This window comes from Phasianus colchicus, chromosome 1 (assembly GCF_987193195.1).
Source record: "Phasianus colchicus chromosome 1, bPhaCol1.hap1.1, whole genome shotgun sequence".
Taxonomy (NCBI): domain Eukaryota; kingdom Metazoa; phylum Chordata; class Aves; order Galliformes; family Phasianidae; genus Phasianus; species Phasianus colchicus.
In genome coordinates this window covers 43,274,347-43,301,842 of record NC_143436.1, presented here as the reverse complement: position 1 = coordinate 43,301,842, position 27,496 = coordinate 43,274,347, and the positions used below count along the sequence as shown (strand labels likewise).

The 27,496-nt window shown below is 36.2% G+C and overlaps 1 long non-coding RNA gene across 1 annotated transcript; it reads left to right on the top strand.

The window, feature by feature from the left end:
- The first annotated feature begins 10,914 nt into the window (after positions 1-10,914).
- On the top strand, positions 10,915-17,498 carry LOC149919532 (uncharacterized). The gene is made up of 3 exons (XR_016463638.1): positions 10,915-10,986; positions 12,082-12,302; positions 17,446-17,498. It is a non-coding gene; the product is annotated as an uncharacterized LOC149919532 (long non-coding RNA).
- Positions 17,499-27,496: the final 9,998 nt, after the last annotated feature.

Sequence of the window (27,496 nt, the reverse complement as noted above, 5' to 3'; positions counted from 1 at the left end):
CATTGCCCAGTAATGGAAGCTGTCACAAGTATCATAATATTCAAAACATAGACTGATTTACTCTATTATTTAGGGACTTCTTGAGTTTTAAGCATGAGAAGACTTATAGAATGCAGCATTCTACATAGTTCTCTCTGAAAGTAACGCCTGTTATTTCCATGGAGATTGCAACAAAGAGCACAATGACAGTATTTGATAGAGCAAATTCTCAGCTACAAAACACTATGCTTCAACATAGTCATAATCATTTTCTTGCTATGCATTTTTGCCAGTGATGAACAAGAGCCTGCATGCATCACGTATAAAAATCAGCAAAGTGACCCACTGTCACCACCGCTGAAATGTACTACCCACCACCTCACTATGCTCACATCCGCTGTTTGGTCTCCATAAATGTTCAGCAAGAGTCAATGAATGTCGGTGGGTGCGCTTTTTTCCACATGAAGAAATTCAGCGGCACACCTTTGCTTCATCTGCACTTCCACGTCAGGTGCCATTGTGTCAGACTGCCCCTCTACTGCCATCTGTCACACAGCAACAAAATGTAAAGGAATAAGGGTGGGAAGATTCAGCCTCTATTGCCATACCACCAATATCTCCTTCTGACATTATGGGCCAATATAATAAAATAGTGTTGCCGTTAGAGTAGTCCTCATATTTGTCCTTAATGTAAACTGAGCGATATTGTTAGACCATGCCTGTGATTTCTGATCTCCATTTAAGTAATTAATTAATTAAACAACTTCTATTTCAGCAGAAGTGCATATAAGCTAGGTAATTTTCTCTATTTCAAATCATTAATATAAGCTGTCAGTGTTCAACATTTTTTTTTTTTTTTTTTAGTTATTATAGGAAGAGGAAACAATATTATTGATTTTTCTTCTTCTATGAATATAAAAAATTATGCCTTTTCATTAGAGTAAAGTACCATGCAGTGGTGATGAATGTAGAACAAAATTGACAACATGAAAAATGAAATATTTTAGACTAAAATTTCAAGACTTAGTAGTAGGTCCCATGGACTGAACACCAGTTGTTTAAAACTGTGTTTGTTTAAACATGTTCACAGAGATTCTCTTCCTCAGTAAATGCAACCCTATGTACATTAGATAACAAACACTCATTTTCCTTTTACACAGTCAGAAGAGTCTTCAGAAGAACATAGCAGAGACACAGAGTCTCTTTGTCTCAAGACTGAAAGACTTCCAGAGGTGTTGACGTCGTCATGAAGAATACCATCCTGGTTACCACAACATATTATAGAATGTCACCATGCTGCCAGTAGAGAAATTATCTTACCTACATGGAAACCTTAACTATCTTACCTACATGGACAAACTTCATTTTAAGCAGCGAGGCCATTCTCTTTGTAAAACATCTCACACCTGACATTTGCAGAGAGGTCATCCACAGCTCCTTTCGCAATTACGCTAAGCATTATTCACTTTCTGAAGCATCCAATAATCATACTGCTCTGATATAATTTTCCTTTGGTTTTTGTTTAATTAAGAACTCTAAGGTTCCTTCTCCAAGTAATTGTTAGTTACTGTTCTCTTCAGTCACCTCTACTGAGTGTGAAAATATAGAAAATTACTTCAAAGATGTTTACAGCTTTCCCTCTGGGATAGCGTTAATTTTCTTTGTAGCTGGTATGGTGCTATGTTTCAGACATATGATGAAAATAATTTTGACAACACACTGATGTTTTAGTTGTTGTGAAGCTGTTGTTACACAAAGTCAAGGTTTTGTCAGCTTCTTGTGAAGCCCTGCCAGCAAGGAGGCTGAGAGTGCGCTAGGAGATGGGAGGGCACAGAATCAGGTCAGCTGACCCAAACTGACTGAAGGGATACACTATACCTTCATATGATTGTGCTTGAACATGTGATATCATGCTGAAACATGAAACTGGAGTGAGAAGTCTATGGGTTGCTGTTACTCCAGGACTGACTGAATATGAGCTGGCTGGTGGTGGGCTGTTTACACTTTTTTTTCTTTTCCCCCACTCTTTCTTCCTTATTAAACTGTCCTTACATCAACTCATGAGTTCTCACATTTTTCCTTTTTGTTTTAATTCTCTCGTGTGTCCCACTGAGAGACTGCAGGGTGTGTAGCTCCTGATGCATTAAAGTATAATGCCAGTGCAGATTTTTCTGAGCACAACATATAGTTTCTTGTTTATTGCTGGTGAAAATGCATAGCTAATGGTGGTGACTATGCTCAAAAATAGCATTTTGTAGCTGAGAATTTGCTTTATAAAGTAGTGTTATTGTCTTCTTTTTATCTGTTGTAATTTCCATGGAAATAAATAGAAGGCATTACTTTTGGAGTTTTCTTATTCCAGCAGTTTGTATTATATGTTTTTATCAGATTTCTGCTGATGTTGAATTATCTGTGCTTTATGTTGTCTGATAGTTGCATTCAGTTGTACAAAATTTTATTCTGTACTTATTTGTACTTACCAGCAAATCACAGAATCACAGAATCACAGAATTGTAGAGGTTGGAAGGTACCTCCAGAGATCATCGAGTCCAACCCCCCTGCCTAAGCAGGTTCCCTACACCAGATCGGACAAGTAGATGTCCAGTGGGTCTTGAATATCTCCAGAGAAGGAGACTCCACCACCTCCCTGGGCAGCCTGTTCCAGAGCTGTGTCACCCTCACCGTAAAGAAGTTCTTGTGCACATTTGTGCGGAACTTCCCATGCTGCCATGGGAAGTTTCTGGCCATTTCCCCTTGTCCTGTCTTCACACACTGCTGAAAAGAGTCTGGCCTCGCCACTCGGCCCCCCACACCTTAGATATTTATAGACCTGGATCAGGTCCCCTCAGTCTTCTTTTCAGAAGGCTGAACAGACCCAGTTCACTTAGCCTTTCTTCACAGGGGAGATGCTCCAGGCCCTTCACCATCTTAGTGGCCCTCTACTCTCTTTATTTACCTGATTTTCTATAAATCCTATTACAACCAGTTATGGAAGTTGCCTCTATCATTCCCGTTTCCCTTTTTAAAGCTTTTATAAGACTTTAGACAGTTGATCCCAAAAGATAATGCTCTAAAAATAATTGAAATATCTCAAATAAGAATAAAATGTCTTCCCATAGATATTGCCAGCAGCCAAACATCTTCAGAATTTCATCACAAGCCCTATTCTTAAGCCATATGTTGAGTTTTACTGATTTCCTCTTCCACTCAATGCAATTGTGTAGGACAGAAAAAAACATTACTTCTGCTTAAATTTTTTGAATTCTTGAGCTACATGACTCAACGAAAGCAATACCAAATTTCAGATCTATCTTGAGTATTTTCTCTGGAGAGACAGAACTCCTTTCTGTTTGTGACAATATACCCAGAACAGTTTTTCTTTTTTCTTTTTTTTTCCTTAATAAAAATATACGGTTGATGTGCAGAGACAAAAATTCTTTATTATTAGTCAAATAAACAATGGAAGTTCTTTTAGTTCAGGTACAAATTTGAACTTTGAGTTCAGTTATACAATTGCTGCTCATTACATAAAAAAATTGAACAGCTAAAGCTGTTATATGGAGATTTTATGCCCCTTTCTTTAGCTTTGTGCTCACCTTTCCAGTGTCACAATGGTGAAATCAATTTTTGATTAAGTGTGACATCAATGGGGAGTGTTTTCCCTGGAGCTTTTGTTTTGTTTTGCCTTGTTTGTATGTTTTTAATGTAGTAGTGCCCAGTAACAAACTTACAAGGCTGAAATTTTCTACCAACTTCTGTTTATAGTCTTGCAGCTTCTGGTATGTTTCCGTGTTTACATTTTCAAGGACTCTGTTGTCATCTTGTACACTTACATATCTTTTCATTCTGGGCTCATGCAGTCTGCACAGAGCAACTATCTGCAGTTGCCATCTACTAGTTAAAAAATATGTTGACAATGTTAGGGAAATTAGAACAGAAGTTCAACTACATCATTTCACAAAGCTAAGAACAGCAAATGCAGGTTAGATAACTTTGCTTGGTTAAAAATCTATGGTTGTCTGGAAATCCTGAGAAAGTTTAACACCCTCAGTTATTGCACTGTTGAGATAATATTAGGTTTCTGACCAGTGTCTAGCAGTGGTAGTATCTTATTTACAGGGGCATGTGCTGTAGAAATTGAACAATTTCAGAGTCCCCAGTCCTATATTTTTAGTGGAGGGTTGTTAGAGTTAGGGTAGTATGGTTCGGTAGAAGTTGGACTTGATGATCTTTAAGGTCTTTTCCAACCTGAGTGATTCTATGATTCTATGCTGTGATTCCCTATGCTTCTTCATATTCTTTTTTTTTTTTTTTTTTAATTGTTTTCTTGAAATAGCATTCTTAGTTTTTCCTGGATTCTAATAATTTGTTCCCTTCTTTCCTGTTTTTCCTTTGCTGGCAGGGCTTTGCATTTCTTGTTTTCCTTTCCATATTCAATCACAATTGTGGGCACCACAATATAAGAAGAATATCAGAATGTTATAGTACATCTAAAGGACAGCTACAAAATTGGCGAAAGGTTCAGAGGCAAGATGTATGAGAAGCAGCTGAGATCCCTGAGTTTGCTCAGCCCAGAGCAGAGGAGCTGAGGGGCAGCTCCTCACAGGGAGTGGAGGAGCAGCACTGAGCTCTGCTCTATGTGACAGCGACAGGGCCATAGGGAACGGCATGGAGCTGTGTCAGGGGAGGGTCTGGTTGGAGGTTAGGGAGAAGTTCTACTCCAGAGGGTGTTTGGACACTGGAATGGGATACACAAGGCAGTAGTTATGGCCCCAAGCTGACAGAGTTCAACGAGTGTTTGGATAATGTTTTCAGAAATATTGTCAGGCTGGTCCTGACAGGAGTTGAATTTTATGATCTTGTGGCCTTCCAATTTGGACTATTCTATTCTACTCTACTCTGTTCTGTTCTTTTAATTACTAATAAGCTCTGAATACTAATTGGAAACATGTACTGCTTAAAATTTTTTCATTAAATGAATAAATGAGTCCCCATGCCTGTAGTCCTATTTTTTAATAATATATTACCATCAGCAAGGCATGAATCTACATCTGTAATAATCTAATAATATATTCCAGTTATAGATAATGTTTATTAAAGTGTACTGAACCATGACAGGAATTTTTCCTTGTAAAACATTAGCCATTGCCAGTTTAAGAACCTAAAAATGCTGTAAACACCTAATATTTAATCTTTTTTAATCTCAGTTTCCAGATTACAGATGATGATGTCACTTGATGCATGGGACAAAAACTGCTGATAAAAAAATCTTGTCACATTCCTTGATCATTTTCAGGAGAAAAATAAACAATAATATATAAGAATATTTACAGAACTAGAATCACTGATTTACTAGCACAGCACTATCATTTTTGGAAGACTCAAAATGCTCAGCTGTGAAGATTAATGTATACCTTTGAGCATCACAGCAGTTTAGATAGCAGTTGTTACAAAACCTTCCTTATTGTTAATAGAGTACCATAGGATCAAAACAATAAAAAATGTGACTTGATACACAATTTTTCCATTCTTCTTACAGCTCAGTTAATTCAACTGAATGTTGAAATTTTCAATATTTCAAAATCATCCTCAGTTATTCTTTAAGCAGAGAAAGAAATGAATTTTAAAGGGGACCTTAGGAAGTACTGTCACATCATTGCTGGAATTAAACCAAAGTACTTATTATCAGTATTTTTGTTATTATCTTTTAGCAACTTGGTTTTGAGGCCATGCAGCCTTGTGCTACAAATTATAGTCAGTAAAAAATATGCGACCAAGTATCTTGACCACGATATTATGTCTTTGGGCTATTGTAGATATTTGGATTTATATTGAAGGATGAAGAAAAGAAGTATGACTGAGAAAGGGAAATGGAATTAAGATTTGGTGTATTTGCTTATAAAGAAGGCATATTCAGGATATGGATTAGCCAATCTCTGATCATAAAACCAGGGTCATGTAAAATTCCTGCTTATGAAAGTGTCTTTTGATGTTATTATTTTGCCTATTAATGGTATTTTTATGATACTAACTTAACTGAATATTTTAAGGAAAGCATTGTGAAATAAAGTTCTGCTTGATTTTCTGCTTTACGTGGTAAAAACTAAGGACTGAGTAACAATGATACTTAATATTCTAAAAGTTGATTTCCAATTAAAAAATAATTGCCTCTGCTTGCCTATGACTTCTTTTAGTTGATCTCACATTTTCTACGTGTGCTTCAGAAGATGCATGATGAAAATATTTAGTCATTTTCAAAGAAAGAAAATTTTACCTGTCTGAAATTTTATATCTGACTGAAATTGCAGTAGCTAAGAAAAGACAAACAGCTTCCTCAGTTTACTGCACAACTATCAGTATAAGATGGTAAGCAAGCAAACAAAAATACATTGTAAATCACCTTTTATCTGACCTTTTTGATGTTCTTACTGTATTATATTCGATGATACAAGTGACTTAAAATTTTGCAGGAAGAAAAAGGTGAATTAGGGCAACAATCTACTTCAGCTCTCACTCTGTTAAACGTCTATTTACAAATTCTCCCCAGACTAGATCCTAAAACCTATTCATCTAAGATAATGTGCAATTTACTCCTCAAATTCATATATCAGCAAAAATCAAGTTTTTAATCAGAATGTTTTCCTCACTTTAAATTCCTTGTTTTGCTGCACTAAACTGAGAAAAAATGGGAGGATGAAGACATGCTCTCTTTTTCTCCTTGAAGAGGAATCTTCTTTGTGTTATTTTATTATTATTATTATTGTTTAGATTAAAGTGAAATCAGTTTATCTGTTTAGAGGAGTTGAGGATAAAACATTCAGACCAGAATGCTCCATTTTTTTTTATTTTTTTATTTTTTTATTTTTTAATTCTTATTTAGTAAAAGTGAAAGGGCCTCCTGTTAGGATACATAGAACAATTGAGAAACAAAGAGAAGCTACAGCTGGGTTTCTTTTGATCAGAAACTTCTGTCTATGTAATATTTTTCAATCAGCTCTAATAACTGTGTCTATGTTACAGAATCACAGAATTCTATATATTTCATATTTTTTTTTCTTAGGAAAATACATATTATTCAAAATCTGATAACATATTGAAAATATTGTCTGCATAGAAGCTGTATTTTTAAAGCAACTCTCCCACTGTTACTTTTTTCTCTCTTTTGTTTTACTCAGAGTGGTCTCAGAAAGTACACAAACTAGATTTCTTTTAGATAACATTACAATGGAAGATACTTTTCTGAAGAACATACTTCTCTTGCTATTGAACTTTCAACCCATGGACTAGGATAAATTTATGCTGAAGAAAATATTTCTAATGTAAATATACTAAAAACAGCAGGTCGTTAGCAGTAGTGTTCATTACGGGTCTTCTGTCACTGGGACATGCTGGATACTCATGGAAGCACAGCCTAAGGTGTTTGTCCTGAGCATCTCTATTTCTCTTGCACTACAGGATTCTTAATTATTGGTGTCTCTTAGTCCTCAGTCCAAGCTGATCGTGTTTAATTACTGTGAAGGATTCTCTACCTCCACACCAGCTCCATTATCATCAGTCAGAAGTTGTCAACTTATTCAACATCAGAAGTTAAATAACAAAGAGACTGTCTGTCACAAATAAAGAATTTGTTGGAAATCAAGCAGTAAGCTCTATGATTTGCTTGATTTACTGCACCTCTACTGGTGCAGTTTTTTCAAACATGGCAAGCAGGCTCTTGTTCATCACTGATGAAAACGCATGGCTAATGTTTGTGGCTATGTTTTGTATCTGAGAATTTTCTCTATCAAATAGTGTTATTGTGCTCTTTGTATCTGTTGTACTTTAAAGGAAATAATTAGGAGACATTACTTTTGGAGCATCTATTTGCATGTGTGCATATATAAAAAAATATGTAAATTACACAATATACATTTATGCTTCCAATTTAACACACAATTCATAAAATACAAAATCATTTGTATCAAAGACATAACAAATATTTCAAACCTCTTGTGAATATTTTTTTTTTTTCTGCTTAATGAAGGCTTTTATTTCCACTGGTTATCCTGTACAAGGGGAAACTAATGTGGAACACTGGTGTCATCTTGTATCTATCTGAAATATAACAGTCTCCATTCATACATTCTTCATTATACAGCAAAACGTACAGAAACAATATTATAATGACTTGAAACAAACTTTTGTTTGTAATATTACTGATATCACCTGAGTAAGTGCAGCAGAACATATTTGTACTTTTCTCACAGTGCGCTTACTTTTTAGGTGACTCAGATTTGGGCATTGCCTTCTTATAACAGATGGCTGAATGGTTATTCAAGATGCTAATTAGTCTTTTACATTTTCCAGCTAACCTTACATAGACACATTCCTTTGAGAGATGATTACTCTGTGGTTTTAAATAGTAGCATATATTTGCTAAGAGACTTCCTTAACGAGCCCTTTATAAACAATAAAATTGTGATTAACTGTGGTATAGTAAACACATGATACCAGCAAGACAGTAATTAACAGCACAGCGGCATTTTAAAGGACTGATTTACATATTTTAACATTCTTTTACTGTAGGGGCTCTTCAGATGGAACCAGGCAATGCTTGTGGAAGTTCAGAAAAAGCTGCTAAAATGAGGGACCTGTGGAATTTCCATCTGGAGACGGTCATTTATCAACAGGTGAAGCAGAAGGGAGCAAACATGCTAAAAAAGCTGGTCATGGTAAATAAAACATACATAAAAAGAAAAAAGAAGGCTCAGAGACGTATGTTAGGTGATAGTCTTGATTAAATCTATGTCTGCAAATGTACATTTTTGTTCATACAAAACCAAATTTTTGTTTAAATGAATGATTAGCCCAAAAAAGTCTGATTAGTCTGAAAAGTCTGATTGGATACACATCATTAAAGAAACACATTCTGGAATTGTCTCAGAAATAATTAATTGTCTGAGCATAGTGAACCATCAAAGTATCCCAATAGCACTTGTTTGTGCAGAAATATACATTTTTATTTGCATAGAAGTGTTGCTGAAACATCTTCAAAACAAATTTTGAAAAGGAGATAACGAAAGTATTCATGACAATGAAAATTTAACAAGAAGAAATATCAGGTAGGTGACACAAAACTGAGTGTCTGTCAGTTCTATCTTTTTCTGCTGATGGTGATGCTGGTGATGGTCACTTGTTAATGTACAAAGAAAGCTGATTCTGTGTCCTAGTAATATAGAAGAGAAAATTGTAACTGAATCTCATTCGAAATATCTTTTACACAAAAGGACTGATACCAGGAGAGAGCAGATAATGAATGCATTAATAAAACAAACACAAAAAAGCCCACCCTATATCAGCATAGTTACAATTCCAACCATTAGGGGATTGTTAGTTATGAGTTAATTGATAATCAAGGGCCTTTTGCATCTCATCTTACTTTTTTCCTCCTGTTTTGACTAAAAATGTTATCTTAAATCTAGAGATTCTTTTTCTCTAAGTCAGTTTTTGTAACCAATAGTGACTTACATGACTCATGTGCACTGATATTGGAATGAGAGATTCACTTTGAGAAGGTAAATTGTAATATTCTTGTCCTGAATAACCTTGATTTTTGTGTAACACTTCCAAAAATGCCCTCCCTTTTCTATTGTTTCTGATCATATTAGAAAGCCTTCTTAAAGAGAGTACTGGATGTTAGGAACTTGGTTTAAAATATATTTTTAAGATGAACTCATATTTGGGCTAAGTATACTGGCCAAGTGTCATTTTTCAAAGAAAATGAGCATGGGGAGAACAAGATCTGAGAGGTTAAAGAGGTTGTTCTAGAGGGAATGCGTAAGCTGGAGAATGATACAGAATAAAGTGTTATTTGAATCTTTGCTCTACCCTTTCAGCATTGCAGAGAGTCAGATAATTGACAATTTCATGCATGGCTTCTATTCTTTGTAGTTTTAGCAATTTAATCTCATGTTTAGTATTTGCTTATTAAATATAACTATTGTGGCTTGTGGCTGCAGTCAGTAAAATACTTATTTCTTGGCATGTGTGGATGTATTCTGAGGTTATTTTGGAGTAAGACATTATTCATACATTTTTCCTCACAGGGTGCCTTTTTTTAAGGATAAAAGTCAGAGGTGGTAGCTAATGAGAAGGAGTTTGTATGAAGTGAAGGTTATTTCTCTGTAAGCACAATTTTAGTTTTCTTCATGCTGTATTTATATTTCATAGTATTTATTCCATTTCAAGAGATATCTGTCAAATATTTTAACCCAACATATTAGTATCTCACCACTTTATGCATAAGCCAGGTTCTCAAACCCAGATATTTAAAGTAAAACTTACAAATTTATATTAAAATATGATTCTTACTTTTCAAGGTACAGGAATCAACCAGAATTTCTCTTCCTGCTTTGAAACAGAGCATCAACTGCTCAGCTGAGTAATTTGAAAGAGGTCCTCTTCTGTTGTGCATTCATAAAAGGACATTTGAATGGTGAAACAGTACTGTTACAGACTGACTGTTGTGTTACATGTATGTCTAGTTTAGCTAATTTCATGGTAGAAGCATCTGAGAGCATCTATGGTGCTTTTTTTTTCTTTTTTTTTTTTCTTTTCCTGGAAAAGCCCAGAATTTGATAAAAATCTGAATTTTAGAAGTTCACAAGGATCATTCCTTTAAACCTTAAATAATTCTTTAGTGAGGACTGAAATCATTAATGAAATACAATTAGTTGAAATACAATACCTTGATTGATGAACAGAAAGAAAGGAGGAGAACCCAGGAAACTACAGTCCAGTCAGCCTCATCTCTGTTCCGGGGAAGATGGCTGAACAACTTATTCTGGATGCAAGCAAGTAGAAGAGAAGGTTATCAAGAGTAGTCAGTATGGACTCACCAAGGGGAAATCAACCCGGTAACCTCCTGTGATGTCATAAACATCTAGATAGATGAGGGGAGAATAGTGGATGTTGTGTACTGTGACTTCAACAAGGCTTTTAATACTGTCTTCTATAACATCCTTGTAGGTAAGCTTGGAAAGTGTGAGATAGATGAAGTAGACTGAGAACTGACTGACTAGCAGAATTCATAGTGCTGTGATTAGACTAATTGGAGGTCAATAGCTAACAGTATTCCCTGAGGGTTGCTACTGGGTCTGGTCTTGTTCTGCATATTCATCAATGACCTGGATGAAGGAAAAGAATACACCAAAGCCAGTGAAAGGCTGTGCTGTGATTCAGAAAGACCTGGACAGGCTTGAGAATTGTGTGGAGAGGAATCTCATGAAGTTCGATAAAGTCAAGTTCAAACTGGCAAGGAATAACCACATGGGTCAGTACAGACCTTTTGGAACACTGTGGAGAAGGACCTGAGTGTCCTGTTGGGCAGCAAGTTGACCATAGGCCATCAATGTGCCCTTGTGGCCAACAAAGTCAATGGTATCATGGGGTGCATTAAAAAGAGCATGGTTAGAAGATTGAGGGAACTGATCCTCCTCCTCTACTCTGCTGTGGTGAGGCTACATCTGGAGTACTGTGTCCAGTTCTAGGCTCCCCAGTTCGAGACAGATGGAGTAGTTCTAGAGAGAGTCCATCTGAAGGCCACAAAGATAATTAGGGACCTGGAGCATCTCCCTTATGAGGAAAGAATGAGAGACATAGAACTATTCAATCTGGAGAAAAAAAAAGGCTGAGAGGACATCTTATTAATACTTATAAATACGTAATGAGCAGGAATCAAGTGGATGGGGCCAGGCTCTTTTCAGCAGTGATCAGTGGCAGGAAGTTCCACGTGAACACGAGAAGAAACTTTACTTTGGGGATGTCAGACCACTGGAACCAGTTGTGAACTAAGAGATCATCTGGACTGGGAGGATTCAGAAACTGCAGAGCTCTGCAAAACCATGGGGATGTGTAGGGAAAACAGAGAAGGAGGAATAAAGTGGGTGATAGGTAGAAAAGAGTATAAAAGGGCTAGTCACATATAAAATATGGCCAGTTAACATGCTTGTCTGTCTGAGCCCTGTGCTTGATCACTGCAGTCTGTCCTATCTTCCTATATTTTCTCATGAAATCTTAATCTCTTCACATCTGTACTCTTTTTCACGTGTATTCGTACTGAAGATCTAATTGCCAGCTCCTGGATGAGCTAATGTATGCAACTACAGCAAAATTCAAGCTGGACTAGCTGGAGAGTAGGCAGCCTGTGAAGTGGATATGAGGGCCCAGGATCCAAGCAGGGGTGCTGCATGCACAGAAGGGCCATGCCAGTACTCAAATAATCCTGGTGAGAGGATGCTGGACAAAGAAGCTGTGCTGATTCTTGAGAGGTCTGATCATGCCAGGTACTGAAATGATGTGTGTTTGTGAACCTAAAGAGTGGGGTCTGTGTACCTGCACTAGTGAACCTCTGTCTCCACCATTTGAAAGAGGTCACAGCTGTCTGTATCCGTGTTTTATGTGAATCACATGCATAAAAGCTGCTGAAGGCAATGTTGTATGTTTCTGGTATAGAAGCTCAGCTTGCAAAAGGGAAAGAAACAACCATGTCTCCAACCTGGACAGAGACCCTGGAACCTAGGGTCTAGCTAAGTTATGCTCCAGCATAACTGTCCAGAAGTAGCCCTGGGCCAGAATAAGTGAAGAAGGCTATTCTCCGAAGAAGGCTATTCTCCTCATTTCAATGGAGGTAGACTTCATGGTCAGTTATGGGGTTTTTGAGTAACATGCTTACATTTTTATCCATGATGGGATTCATTCTACCTAATTTTTGATGATCAAAATCTAGTCATCGTAGACTCTACTTCTCTAAAAAAATCAGACGTTCTCACATTAGGATCAGGAAATTCACAGGTAAGAAGTAACTACTTTGTTTCATAGGCTTCAGAAGATGTCCTGTGACTACTTTAAATGACAATCCTTTATTAGAGAAATTATATTTCTTTTAGGTAAGTTTCCTTTTCTAGATTTTTACCAGTTTTTCTAGGTATCTGCTATCATATGAATAGAAATCTAAGTCAAAATAGCAGCATTTATGTACTATGCTAGTAAAGAACATTTAGCACATTTTCATATATAATACCAGTCCAACTGTACTTGTCTCCACTCTCCAAATATTCTATAAGCCTGATAATTGCCATATTGCTTGACAGAGAGCAGATATTCCAGGCAGAAACCTGATATAGCTGTTATCACAACTGATTCTTTTTCTAAAACTAAAAATACAATGCACTGGACTGGAAGGGACTTTACGGATCATTTAATCTAATTCCTTCTTTGAAAGGTGTCTATATAGCAATAACACACAATTCCTAAAAAAAGAACTGGCTATAAAAGCCAAAATGAGACACTGAGGCAGAATACAATATTTACAGTTTGAGAAACATCATCAGTCAATCAGTAATGGCAGCATACAATAAGAAAAGGAAAGGTATTAAATACAGAATAACACCTGAGAATATCTGTCTATCTCAGATGAACTGATATAAGATTTTGCTAGTCCAGAATGTGTGTTCCTGTTACGTTTGTAAAAAGTCTGCTCTATCACTGATATTTACTTGTGCACCTCTATGAAGCATTAGCTATCTGTATCCAAATACGGGAAGAGAAACAGCAACAACAGCAAGTTGAATGTCACTGTTCATTTGCAGTAGGGAAGTAATTGACTGTTTTTTGATCTTATTTCTTTTTGGATTTTCAGACAGCTACTGACATTGCCTTTTAGGTCTAGTAGTTGTTCCAAGCAAATTATTGGGTCTTCAGTGATGTATTATCAAAATGAATATCTTATTCTATAATATTTTCTATAGGAAACTGAGAGAATGATAAAATAATTTATATAAATATATTGTTTATTAAAGCAATAGAAATTGGCAGAGTATTTTATGATATACATTGTTATGTACTATTGTGCTCAGTGCTTGTGTTTTTAACTAAACAGTATTAAAAGTATAGGTAGTCTTTAGCAGTTGCATGTAACAAATAATATTTGTTTCTAGAGAAAAGAGTCATGTTAAAAATCACTGTACTGTATCTTAGCTGCAGTCATATTAAAAAACTTTTAAGGAAACAGCTGACAAAAAAATTGTCTTAGCTGGCATCTGTTTTAGGCCTTTAAAACAAAACTCAGATAAAAATCTTAATGAATGTGTGTGGTCTTCCTTCAACATGAATGTTTGACTCAGAGTAATTGATATTTTTCTTGTAAGAAAGTTCATTTAATAAGAGTATGATTTGCAGTCTCTGTAACAGTACACACAGTGATATTTTCTCCAAGTAACTTTATGTCTAAAGAATCCATATCCATTTTAGAGTATTCATGAAAGAAATAAATTTTTTTCAGGAATCTCTGGAAATAAAAAGGTACAGAATTTATCTATTAGCATCGAAGGACTTTGAATTTGTGCAAAAGCATAAGAAATGTACATTGAATAATATTTGATATTTTTTTCTCCACTCAAATACATATATTGTTGTAACTGTGAGTGTGTACTACTAAAAAAATGCAAGTCGTATTTTTGAAGTTCACTAAAATGCATTCCACTTACTCGTGTCTTTTTAAACAATGAACTTTATTCATTAAGATAGCTCTCATAAATTTATTCAAGCTTACTGCCTTCTTATGCATGTAGTGAGTAACTTTTCTTATGTTGAACAACTAACGATCCAAAAAAATAGAATGTGAAATATACTGTTATTACCCTAATTATACTGATAGAGAAGCAGAGCATAAGCATAAACAGTGATATTCTGGCTTCATTGACATTAATAGCAGATTCCTTCTGATTCCACTGAGACAAAATTTTACTAATCCTGAAGTCACTGAGAACAGATGTGGCAGAGCCAGAAAATCTTCAGTTCCCATATATAATGTTTTTTAATAATAAAAAATCAATCTCAGATCTTCACATTTCGTAGAACATTTTTCTACTTCCTTGTCACAGTATAGTATTCATCTTCTAGCTGTTGCAGCTTTTCACAGAATTACTTCAAATGTTCAAAATCTTTTAAGAAGAAGGAATTAATGAGTTTTCATACACCTATTAGAATGATTGGTCATAGGCTCAATTCTGGAGCCATACTGAAATTTATGTAGAGAGAATAAAAGAGTACTAAAGAGGCAACTGTCACATAAAGGTAGCTAAAAAAAAGTATTATTATTATATACTAGAATTATAATTATTATATTGTACTAGAAATTCTGTTAGTCCATCTTCAAAACAGTTGCTGGAATATAAACTCTAAAGGACATTTGGTAGAATTTCACATGCAAACAGGTACTGCAGTTCTGCAACTCCTCTGTGTTATCCATTCAAAGGGTATTATTGAAAAAAGCAAGTTTACATTTTAAGTGACCAATTTATCTGTTGAAGAGCACTATCTTGGAGAGAACAGCAACATTTATGTGAAAAGTGAACATTAATCCTGAGCATACAAATTTCCAGTTGTTGGGATACTTTGGAGCAGTGCATTTTGATTTTTATTGGTGTCAGTAAAGACAAAAAATTGTACCTCTTGCCTCTGCCGTTTCCAGCTACGGATTGTTTCCAAACTACAGACATAGCTAAGCACAAGATATTGCTGCAGATAGATTAAGTAATGCATCTTGGGCTATAAATGCATCTTCTTAAAAAATAAAAAGTAAAAATCTCTCATCTACTAATACTATGGCACACAGTGTAAGTGTATATTCTTTAAGTTGATCAGATTAGCCAGAGAAAGAATGATGTCACTGTCCATTTTATGTGATGAATAGTGGGACTTAAATTTTCTTAAGGTCTTAGCTTTAACCTTTGACAAAAATAGGAAATTTATTATTGACTTTAGTGAAGATAGAATAGCTAGGTAGCTCTCACATAGACGTTTCATGGGAATGCAGAAATAAGTGTAATCTACCTCTGCAAAGAATGTGTTCTGGATTTTTATTTATTTGTTTATTTAGATCCTATTTTATTTTGTTTGTCTAGTCTGCATACAAATTGGTAAGAATGTGTAGCTTTTAATGTAGAATTTGAAATTGTTATGATATGATGTAAGACCAAAACAAGTAGACTTTTTTAAGAATGGTGTTAAATAGTGGTGTTAGTGGAAAAAATTAAATTAGTCCAAAAAAAAAAAAGAAAAAGAAAAAGAAAAAGAAAGAAAGAAAAAAGAAAAAACTGTTTCTTAATAGTAGCAAGAAAAGTTCTAAATTAAAAAGTATTTATAAATATATGGATGCATAACATCTTTGACAGTTAAAGGGCAGAGACATCCTTTTTATGCTGTGAAAAGATATCCTTATAACGTGTTTTTTTTAGTAGACCTTTTTGTTACATTAAACTAGCTTTGACTTAAAATTGCTGTAGAGCAGTGAGTGCTCTATTCTAATATTCTTATTTTTATTATGTTGGGTTTTTCATCTTGTGCTGTGTAAGCAATGCATACAGTAAAACTTTCAGCTGAATTATAACAGCATTGTATTGTTTAGCCTCTTTTCTCTGGTTACTGCTCTTCTGTGATGTGACAACAATTAAACTGTGAAAACATTGGCTGGCAACTTTTGGAAACAAGGTAGTAATTCCAGGCATTTTCTTACAGAGGTATCTACTGTAATTATTGTAATTAACTTCTGAATCAAGAAGATACAGGCCAATTGATTTTAGCAAACCATTTGCAGTGATACTCCAAATAAAAGCAGAAATAACAAAGAAAGTTGAATTAATTTACAAAGGGTTTAGTTTTGTCCTCAGTGCATTACTTTCTGGTACTAAGTCAAATAGTTGAAATGAGATGTATACTGCACAATGATCGGAGCCAGAAGACATGCAAACAACAGGCCATACCTGAAACACAAGTTTTTGAATTTACCTTTATTGCTCATTCGTTGGCATGGGTTAGGTGTCAAGGTATTACTAGTGCCTGTTGGGGGCTGTGGAAGATTAACATATTAACAGTCTTTAGTCGTAACAAAGTTCTATAATTAAGTCAAAACTCAGCATTCACAACTCTTGTCTAATTCAGCTATCAAATTCTGCAGTAATTTTGTCCAAAAGGTGTTTTGATTGTAAATATGTAGGGAACCCTTGTTACAGTTACTTTAATCTTGACGGCTTTGTGGTAGTATCTGACTGCTGAAGCAATTTATTTAGTGACAATTCAGGGGTGACTAATGCATGTCACTATCAGTGAATTTCTTCAAATAAGTCTTCATATACTGCTTTGGAATTTAATGGAAATGTGATGCTACTTGGTAGTGAGGGGGAATTTGTGGAAAGGGAAATGAGATAACGTTCTCCACATTCAAGGATGGCTGATTAACTTTCTGTGTTTGTGAATTTGGAATAAATGTATTTTGTGCCAGCTTTCCATTTTCTGTACTTTCATTATAGATGATTTTTAGATTTGTTATAGTTAGATTATAGCTGTGTTGATAAGAAGTTTCACCAAAATATTTTTCAAGAATGAAAATCTGAAATGATTGACACAGTAACTTTACCTTAATTACAGGAGCAGTAGTGGAGGCTACTTATTGCGAAGCAGTGAAATGAAATCAATGGTGAGTGCCCAGTGATAGTGCTCAACGTTATAGAAATTACAAAAATGATCTTCCTTTCTCATTACAATTTTCAAAGCCTTGCTGCCTTTCTTAAATTGCTGTCAAGTATGTTCTAAATGAGGTAAAAATGAAATTTGTCTTCTTGGTATACTTTGCAGTCCCGACTGCAGCAGAACATGACTAAAACTACTCAAACATAATGCTCTGAAGAAAAGGAGGAAATGGATTAAAACCATATTAATTTAATAATTTCACCTTTGATAATTTAATTCAAAATACAAAATTACAATATTTATCAGTGATTACCTACAAATAGTACTAATCACAGTGTTTTAAAGAGTTGGGATTTTTATTTTTCAGTTTATGTGTATGTAGGCATCAAATAAACAAACAGCAGATTTAAAGTTATTATTATCAATTTTCATCCATTAATTCACTTTTCGAGAGACTGTCAGTAACTTTCTATACCAAGAAGCAGCCTATTCAGTGCCAAAGAATTATTTTCCTGTGTTATCTTGTTACTGGAGACACTGTAGTTGAATCAGTCCTTCACTATTGTAGCAAGGCACAGAATTACCCACATATTGGATTTACGTGGCAAGGCTTTGGAGTGCGGGTATGTTTGCGTGCATGCATGCGTAAAGGGATGCATGGCCTCTACCCACTGGGGATCCATGCTGAAGCACTGTGCTTCTCTAGAATGAGATTTATTGTTCTGTTCAGTGATACATCTCTCCTTATATTTAGTTTGGAAAGGCACATAAGAACGTAAATCTTGCATCTAACAGTGTGTCACAGATTATGCAGCACAGTTCAGAACATGTTACCTATCTCATACCAGATATTGAGACCCAAGTGACTGCACCTCTGCAATCACGTTTGAAAATTGAGAAAAAGCAAAGTAGCTAACTATTTAGACACAGCATATATTTTTATCATCACTTACGCTAATAGTTTCTGCAGCATGATTATGAAAATTATTGTCCATAATTTGTAAACTATGCAGTACTTCAAAAATCATCTTCTAATGTACTAGTTCCACTTTGATAGACATGGATGAGGATAAAAAAGCCTTGCCTTTTTATTTATATACATATGGAGTCTAACATGCTTACCAGTAGAGGAAAAGAAAAGCAAGGGAGTCAGAGTATACTACTTTCTGCTAAAGAATTTAGTAAATCACTGTGTGGTTGTGTTATTATTTTCTTTACAAGCATAACACCACCTTAGTTAAGATCCACCAATTAGTTCATACTCACGTTTTGAAAATTAAAAATGCATAATCCATGGTTCTGGCTTAATTTCAATTGTAGTACATAAATGACCATTTAAATACCCCAAAAATAGTACAACAGCAGGAACAGTCCTGTGGTCTAGTGGGACAGGGTTTCACTGAGTAATTAACAGTATAATAAATGATTGGTCTGATTTTACCTATAAACCTGACTATTTTTGTGATGAGCTAAGTACTAACATCATTATTATCACAAGCTATTAAAAAGAGAAAACTGTTTTGATATGTGCATTACATAGGAGACACTTGAAACACACTGAAATGGCAAGCACTAGAAGTCTAATTTTCCTATTTATGAACATTTAAGCAGCAGTAAGTGGCATAAATAACAAAAACATTATGGTGGTATTGTTGGAAATCTTAGGAAGATTGAAAAGTTCTGTTGCCTTTTTCTGCATGCATTTTGCAAGTCTCTTTACTGTCTCCATCACTGTTAACTACTGGTGCACAGAGTTAACTTATGAGATAGATAAAGCAAATGTTAGTGATATGAAACTGGACATCATTACACTTTGAGACCTTAAGACTCCGCCTTACTAAGTTGCCTTGATGAGTTGCTTTAATTAGTAGGCAAATATGATTGAACAAGAAGCACCGCACTTTAATGCGACTGTCAGTTAAATCATCATTAAAGAAAGCAGTTACCAACCTGAAAATTACACATCAAAACTCTGAAAATCTACTAACCTGATTGTTTGTTTAATTTAATTTATTGTGCATAATAACCTATGCATTCTTTGTATCTAAAAGTCAGGTGTCCAAGGCTCAGAGAAACAGATTGCCAATCATGAATATGCATAAAGCATACAAACACCTCAATAATGATGATAATGCTAATTCTTACCTTCTGGCGATTGTTGATTTATTGAATACATATTCAGGAAATGATAGTTCTGGATTTGAAACTTCCTTTGTCTTGTTCTATAAGAATTTCTATCTACTAAGTCTTAATACTCTACATCCTTCAAACTGAAAGTTGAAAGCTTTGAAGTCAGAAACACAAATAAAAGGAATGCTAAGATAAAGATCTGAATTTTGGTCCTTAGGCTAGAACACTAGGCTGGGGAAAGGAGGACTGTGCTTCCATTTTCTTCATTTAGGCTTATTATTAATATTACTTTTATTTATTCAGTAACTATTTAAAATAAAATTTATGTGCTGTCTTAAGAGTCAGTTGTTCTAATCAACTGAGAATCTGATCAATAAGTAGCAAATAAGGCTGCTTTATGCTTTCCAAGTAAGTTTCCTATTCAGTAATCAATTTTCAAATGGTTAATATGAAAATCTCCACAGCTGTAAGTTGAGGAAACAGAATTAATCAGGCACCTGAATTCTGTATGAGTTTTAATCACAAGATAACAGCCTCACATATGTGACTACCTGATTTCTATTATACCTAAACCAAAGTGATGTGCCTAACCTGGAACAAAAATAAATAAATAAATAGTTTGGGCACATATTTTATATTTTCTGATTGCTGGCTTAATCATAGAATCATGGAATGGTTTGGGTTGGAAGGAAACTTTAAGATCATCGAGTTCCAACCCCCCAGGCAGGAACCCTCCCTCTAGACCAAGTTGCTCAAAGCCCCATTCAGCCTGGCTTTGAATATTTCCAGGAAGGGGGCATGCACAATCTCTCTGGGCAACCTGTTCCAGTATCTCACCACCCTCACAGTAAATAATGTTTTCCTAATATCTAGTCTAAATCTGCCCCCTTCCAGTTTAAAGACATTTCCCCTTGTTCTGTCAATACATGACCTTAAAAATGTCCCTTCCCAGCTTTCCTGTATGTCCCCTTCAGGTACTTTAAGGCCATTATAAGGTCTCCTCGGAGCCTTCCGTTCTCCAGCTGAAGAGCCCCAGCTCTCAGCCTGTCCTCATAGAAAGGTGCTCCAGCCCTCTGATCATCTTCACGGCACTCCTCTGGACCAACTACAAAAGCTTGATGCCCTTCTTGCTCTGTGGTCTCCAGAACTGAACATAGTACTGCAGGTGGAGTCTCACGAGAGCAGAGCAGAGGGGCAGGATCACCTCCCTCAACCTCCTGGTAACGTTTCTCTTGATGCAACCCAGGATACAGTTGGCCTTCTGGGCTGCAAGCACACACTGCCAGCTCACATTGAGTCTTTCATCAATCAGCACTCCCATATCCTTCTCCTCAGGACTGCTCTCAAGCCATTCTCTGCCTAACCTGTACCTGTGTTTGGGATTGCCCCAACCCAGATGCAGGACCTTGCACTTGGCCTTGTTGAACTTCATGAGGTTGTCAAGGGCCCATCCCCCAAGCCTGTCTGGGTCACTCTGGATAGTATCCCTTCCCTCTAGCTTGTCAACTGCACCACTCAATTTGGTGTTGTTCAAACTTGGTAGAGGTGCACTTGATCCCACTGTCCATGTCTCCTACAAAGTTGTTAAATAACACCAGTCCTAGCACCAACCCCTGAGGAATGCCACTTGTCACCAGTCTCCACTTGAACACTGAGCTGTTGTCTGCAAAACTCTGAGTACAACCATCCTTATGAGGAGAGTGGTCCATCCATCAAAATCATTTCTTTTCCAATTTGGTGATCAGGATGTCATGCAGCACAGTATAAAACACAAGTCCAGGTAGATTAGATTGGGTATATTATTGCACATCTGACTGAGTTTTGTGACACAGTGACTGATATTATGAATTCTTCTCCTTGAGCTAAAGGCTCACTTTTACCTGTTTCAGTGCTGAATTTCCTAGTGTTATTCTCATCACTTCTATATAAAATATTTAGACAGGGAAGGTTTGATCCAAGCTAGTGCAGACAAATTATGTTCTTTTGATGTGTTTGTTTCTTTGAAAATGTGTTTTCAGGGAACTAAAGGTATCCAAATAATAATAAATTCAGTTTTAAAGAATCTAAACAGAGTATTGATCAGGAAAAGAAATATCCACCAGCCTTGGAAACCACAATAGCTAAAAGAGATCACTAACACTGATACAGCACTTTTTTCAACAGTCATCACCATTAGCCAATTTGCACAAATGAGCTGACCAAGATGCTCCACATTTCATGGGCTGAAAGCTGTGCATGGCCATCCAGAATGTGGCTTGTCTTTCATGTTGTTGTCACCACTGCTGAATCACACCACCCACTGCTTCACTGTGCTCACATCCTGTGTTTGGTCCCTATAAATGATGATTTGTTCCCAGCTAGTTAGAATGCTAGAAGATTTTGTAGAGTAAGAATTTAAATGATTTTTCTCTTTTTTTCTTGTAATGTTACACCATGCATGATTTCCTACTGTTTGTTGACAAGAGGAGCTTTTGAGAAACTACTGTATTGAGGACCTCATTATAAAATATGGCACAGATTGGAAAGATGCTGGGATATCTGAAATTCTTTTATAGACTGTAATGAGCTAAATATACTTTGCTTTATCATATCTTGTTGCTTTTCTTACACTTCACTGTAATATTACTGTGCATCTTCATATTAGATGTTTCTATCATGTGTATTTAACCAAATATACAGGCTTGTATCTTCACAATTGTATTTTATTAATATGCTATTATGTCTTTCAGAAATTTCTTGTATCATTTCTTTTTCTAGTTTCTCAAGTCAGTATTTTTTGAGAGGATCTATACTGTTACATGAAAAGCTGCTTCCTGAAGGGTATTAATAGACATAATCAAAAGCATTACAATCATAATCTCAATTATTATGACATTTTCTTAATAAGTGAAATCTTTTGGACATTCCACTTGCAGTACTCTCTGTCTGGGTCCATCCTGTTCACCTGTGAGAAATCCTTCAGAATTAGTTGCCTTGAAGGGAAATTAAGTAGATAATGTCTTTATAAGACCTTCTGAGGCCATTATTTTTTGAAAGAAAAAAGATTAAATGAGGGTGCTTGTTCTACAAAGAGCACTATCTGAGCATCTATACAATGCCCTTGATACCACATATGTGTATAGATTGGATTTAACTTTTTTGCTGCAGGAGAACATCTTTAAAATTGATAATTGTAAGATGTTAAAGCTTTTATGAAGAATAATGAAAGTTATGCCTTAGACTTTTAGTGAATACCGTAATTTAAAACACATTAATTGCTTTTTTTTTATCTGTGTAATGTGTTGGGATTTCTTGACTCTTCAAGAAAATCTACCTGGCTCTTTTAATACTAGGAAAAAGAGTAGTGTTACTACAGATGTGAAAAAATTATTCCAACATCTAAAAATTTTTAAAGAGTGGTAAAACATTCCTTTTGAGGAAAAGATTCTTTCTAATGTAAAATTCATCTTTTCCTATTACTGTGATAAGAACATCCTATGCAAATGCTATATAACTTATGCAAAGCAAACCCTATTATTTCTTCTTATCCAGCTTTATCATTGACAAGAAGATGCTAATTGGGCAGTTAACAGTTTTTTATTGAGGATAGTGTTCAGAAAGGTTTGGCTCAAGCATGAGTTATTCTCTGTCCAGTTTATTATTTTAACTTTAAGGTTTGCTTAGGCAGATTTGGAAGTTGCTTTAAATTATATTTTAGTGTATATGTTTTCATGATTGATAGTACACACTGAATGCTTAAAAAATCATGGAATATCCCAAGTTGGAAGGATTTTACAAGTATTACTGAGTCCATCTTCTGTCTCCACAAAGGATCAATGAAAAATCAAACTCTATGTTTGAGAGCATTGTTCAAACACTTCTTGATCTCTGGCGTGGTTGGAGACAAGACTACTGTTCTGGGAAACCTGATCTAGGGCCCAACTACTGTATCACTGAAGATGCTTTTCCTATTATAAAACCTGACTCTCCCCATTGCCGTTCCATCCTGTATCGCTGTCACCAGAGAGAGGAAGATGTAAGCTACCGCGAAGTATCTCTTCAGTTTCTTCTTCTCTAGGCTAAACAAATCAAGAGACCTTAACCACTTCTCATAACTATTGCCCTCTAGACCCTTCACCATTGTTCTAGCTATCCTCTGGATGCTCCCTTTAATAGCATGATGTTCTTCTTATATTGGGGCACCAAAAACTGCACAAAGTACTTGAGGCAAAGTTGCACCAGTGCTGAGACCTTTCTTGAGCTTGAATTCTGGAAGTAATGAGAATGAAATATTCTACTAATCTTTCATCAAAAAACACTTCATTTTACAATTCCTAGTAGCTTGTTTGAAAGAGAAAAAGACAAATCACAGAATCACAGAATTGCAGGTGTTGGAAGGGACTTCAAGTGATCACTGAGTCCAACCCCCCTGCTGAAGCAGATACCCTACAACAGATCATGTAGATAGGGATCCAAATTGGTCTTGAATATCTCCATGGAAGGAGATTCCACAATGTCTCTGTGCAACCTGTTCCAGTGCTCCATCATCCTTACCATAAAGAAGTTCTTCTGCATGTTAATATGGAACTTCCTGTGTTCAAGCTTTAGGCCATTACTCCCTATCCTATCACTACATGCCACCATGAAGAACTTGGCCTCATCCATTTGCCTCTCACCTCCCTTTAGGTATTTATAGACGTTTATCAATTCTCCTCTCAATTTTCTTTTCCCCAGGCTGATATGGGATATGATCCAGGCCCTTTATCATCTTTGTGGCACTACACTGGACTTCAAGGAGATCGCTTTCTTTTTAGTGGGGAGCCCAGAACTGGACACAGAATTCTAAATGTGGCCTCACCAGGAGAGGATAGAGGGGAAGGGTCACCTCCCTTGACCTGCTGGCCATGCTCTTTTTAATATAACCCAGAGATTCCATTGGCCTTCTTGATCACCAGGGCATACTACTGGCTCATGGCCAACCTGTTTTCTGCAAGGACTCCCAGAACTCCTCTGCAGCAGGTCATGTCCCACATGTACTGATATAGTATTCATTCTATTAATGACTATTCATTCCCAGGTGTAAGACTCAGCACTTGTTAAGCCTCACCAGGTTCCACCCTGCCCAACTTTCCATTCTGTCTAGATCTTGTTGAATGGTAGCACAGCCTGCTGAGTTGTCAGCCACTCCTCCTAGTTTTCTATCATCAACAAACTCTCTGAGGGTGGACTCTGTCACTTCATTCTGGTTGTTGATGATATTTAACAAGACCGGACCCATCACTGACCCTTTGGGAACACCACTAGTTACAGACGTCTTAACTAGTCTGCATCACTGATGACAACTCTTTGAGTTCTCAATCCACCTCACCATCCACTCGTCTATCCAGATATTTCTAAATTTCATAACAAGGATGTTGTGGGAGATGGTGTCAAATGCCTTGCTGAAGTCAAGGTACACATCTACTGCTGTCCCCCCATCTACCCAGCTGATTATGACATCATAGAAGGCTACCAGGTTGGTCAAGTGTGATTTTTCCTTGAGGAGTCCATGTTGACTACTACTGATAACCTTCTCTTCTAGTTGCTTGAAGAGGGTATCCAGAACAAGTTGTTCCATCACATTTCCAGGGAAGGAAGTGAGGCTAACTGGCCTGCTAAATGAAATCAGAAACTCAGATTGAATTCTGGAAGACTAGAAACTACTGTCATAAAGAATCTAAACATAGAATGGATAAGCATCTGGCCAAAAATTTCTTTTTTGATTTTTAGTGGCAGTTATAAGTAATCACACAAGAAATTTTGGTTTCTGTTTGAGAATATTAATTTCAGATTAATATGTATGCATTGCCTGAACACTGAACTCCTATATCAAACACAAACTTCAAGCTCAGAAAATTTTCTTTGTCAAACAAAATAATTATATGTATCTTAGATATGGGAAATGTAAAGCAATTAGGAGAATGATAGCTAAATCACATATTCTGTCAACTGAGCCAATGAACATTTTTCTGAAGAAAAAAAAAAAAAATCAGATACAGGTATATAGCCTGAAGCTGGATGGAGCACAACAGAATTTTGAAACTATTAAAATTTATAATACAAAATAATAAGGAGAGGATTAGATATCTCATTGCAAAATCTATTTCTTGCAGAGATGGAGTATCATATTACAACTTACTTAAAAACACCAAATGTTCTCCAGGATATGTTATAGTTTTCTAATAGGAGGTAAAAACAATCAGAGGAAAAGCTTTTTTTGGTCTCCATTTGAAGTCTGTGGAAAAGATCAAAGATATGCACTCTAGCACTGTCATAGAATCCTCTGCTCTCTGAGAAATAACCCAGACGTATTGCAGTGGTAGTCAACACAAGTGTTTTGTTGTCTATGCTTTTCCTAAGATTTAGACTGTCTTCCTAGTAAAATGAATTGCATTAAGCACATTTTTTTACATTTGCCTGCAGTTAGCCTGTCCTTTTTAGTTGTCTTAGATTCTGTTAGCTAATTTCAGACATATTTGCATAACAGAAAAATCTCAGAAATATTCTTAGAAATTTTATGAAAATAGGTAATGAAATAGACTCTGGTATGATATTCTTAGTAGGTAGAAGCTGCAAGATAAAATCAACCATATTATTAAACATAAAGAATCAGCAAGAATTGTATTATGAATACCCACAGCAAGAGTTTCACTACACACTTGTTATAGATTCCTGATAAATCAGGATAAAACAAAGCTAGAAAAACAGATGTTTATTAGTTTCGGTAATCATTTCCCTTACAGACTTCACTTAGGCTTTTTATCCTGCAAGGTAGCATCTTTATGATGAATGTAACAGAAATGGGATAGAAGGTACTATCTGATGGTTCTAAGATGCCTTTTTAGAGTCAGTATATGTTCCATATTTATTTTCATTGAAAGAATAAGAGAAATAAGAGCTAAATCACTTCTATTTTAATTAGATCTCAGTACCAAGCAAGCTTGATAGTACATGGTGAATTTCTTTTTCATGATTTAATTTGGTATCCTTCAAGGCTCTCTGTTCAGTACAAAGCTTCCATACAAGTTGTGATATGTTCTTTCTAGCCAAATTCTTGTCAACACCCAAAGAAACATTTTACCCTCATCTATAGAGGATCTGGAAGACTCACATTTGTGTTGACATCATTTGTGTTGACTGGTCTAGTTCAATATCTTCACTGACGACCTTGATGAGGGCATAGTGTCCACCCTCAGTAAGTACACCAATGATACAAAGCTGAGAGGAGTGGCTGACACACCTGAAGGCTGTGCTGCCATTCAGCGAGACCTGAACAGATTGGAGAGCTGGGCAGCAAGAAACCAGATGAGGGTTAATAAAAGCAAATGTAGAGTCTTGCACCTGGGAAGGAATAACTGCGAGTATCAGTAAAGGTTGGGACATGACCTACTGGAGAGGAGCTCTGCGGAGAAGAACCTGGGAGTCCTGGTGGACAACAGGTTGGCCATGAGCCTACAGTGTGCCCAGGGAGCCAAGAAAGCCAGTGAGATCCTGGGGTGCATTCCTCCCCCTCCATTCTGCCCTGGTCAGGCCTCACCTGGAGTACAGTATCCATTTCTGGGCTCCCTGTTCAAAAAAAGACAGGTATCTCCTGGAGAGAGTTCATCTCTCCAATGAGGAAAGGCTGAGTGACCTGAGTCTGTTCAGCTTTGGGAAAAGACTCAGAGGGGTTCTTACTGATATTTATAAAAACCTTAAGTGTGGGAGTCAAAAAGGCATGGCTAATCTCTTTTCAGTAGTCTGTGGGGACAGCACAAGGGAAAACAGCCATAAACTGGAGAATAGGAAGTTCCCCATCTATATACAAAAGAGCTTCTTCATGGTAAAGGTGATGGAACACTGGAACAGGCTGCCCAGAGAG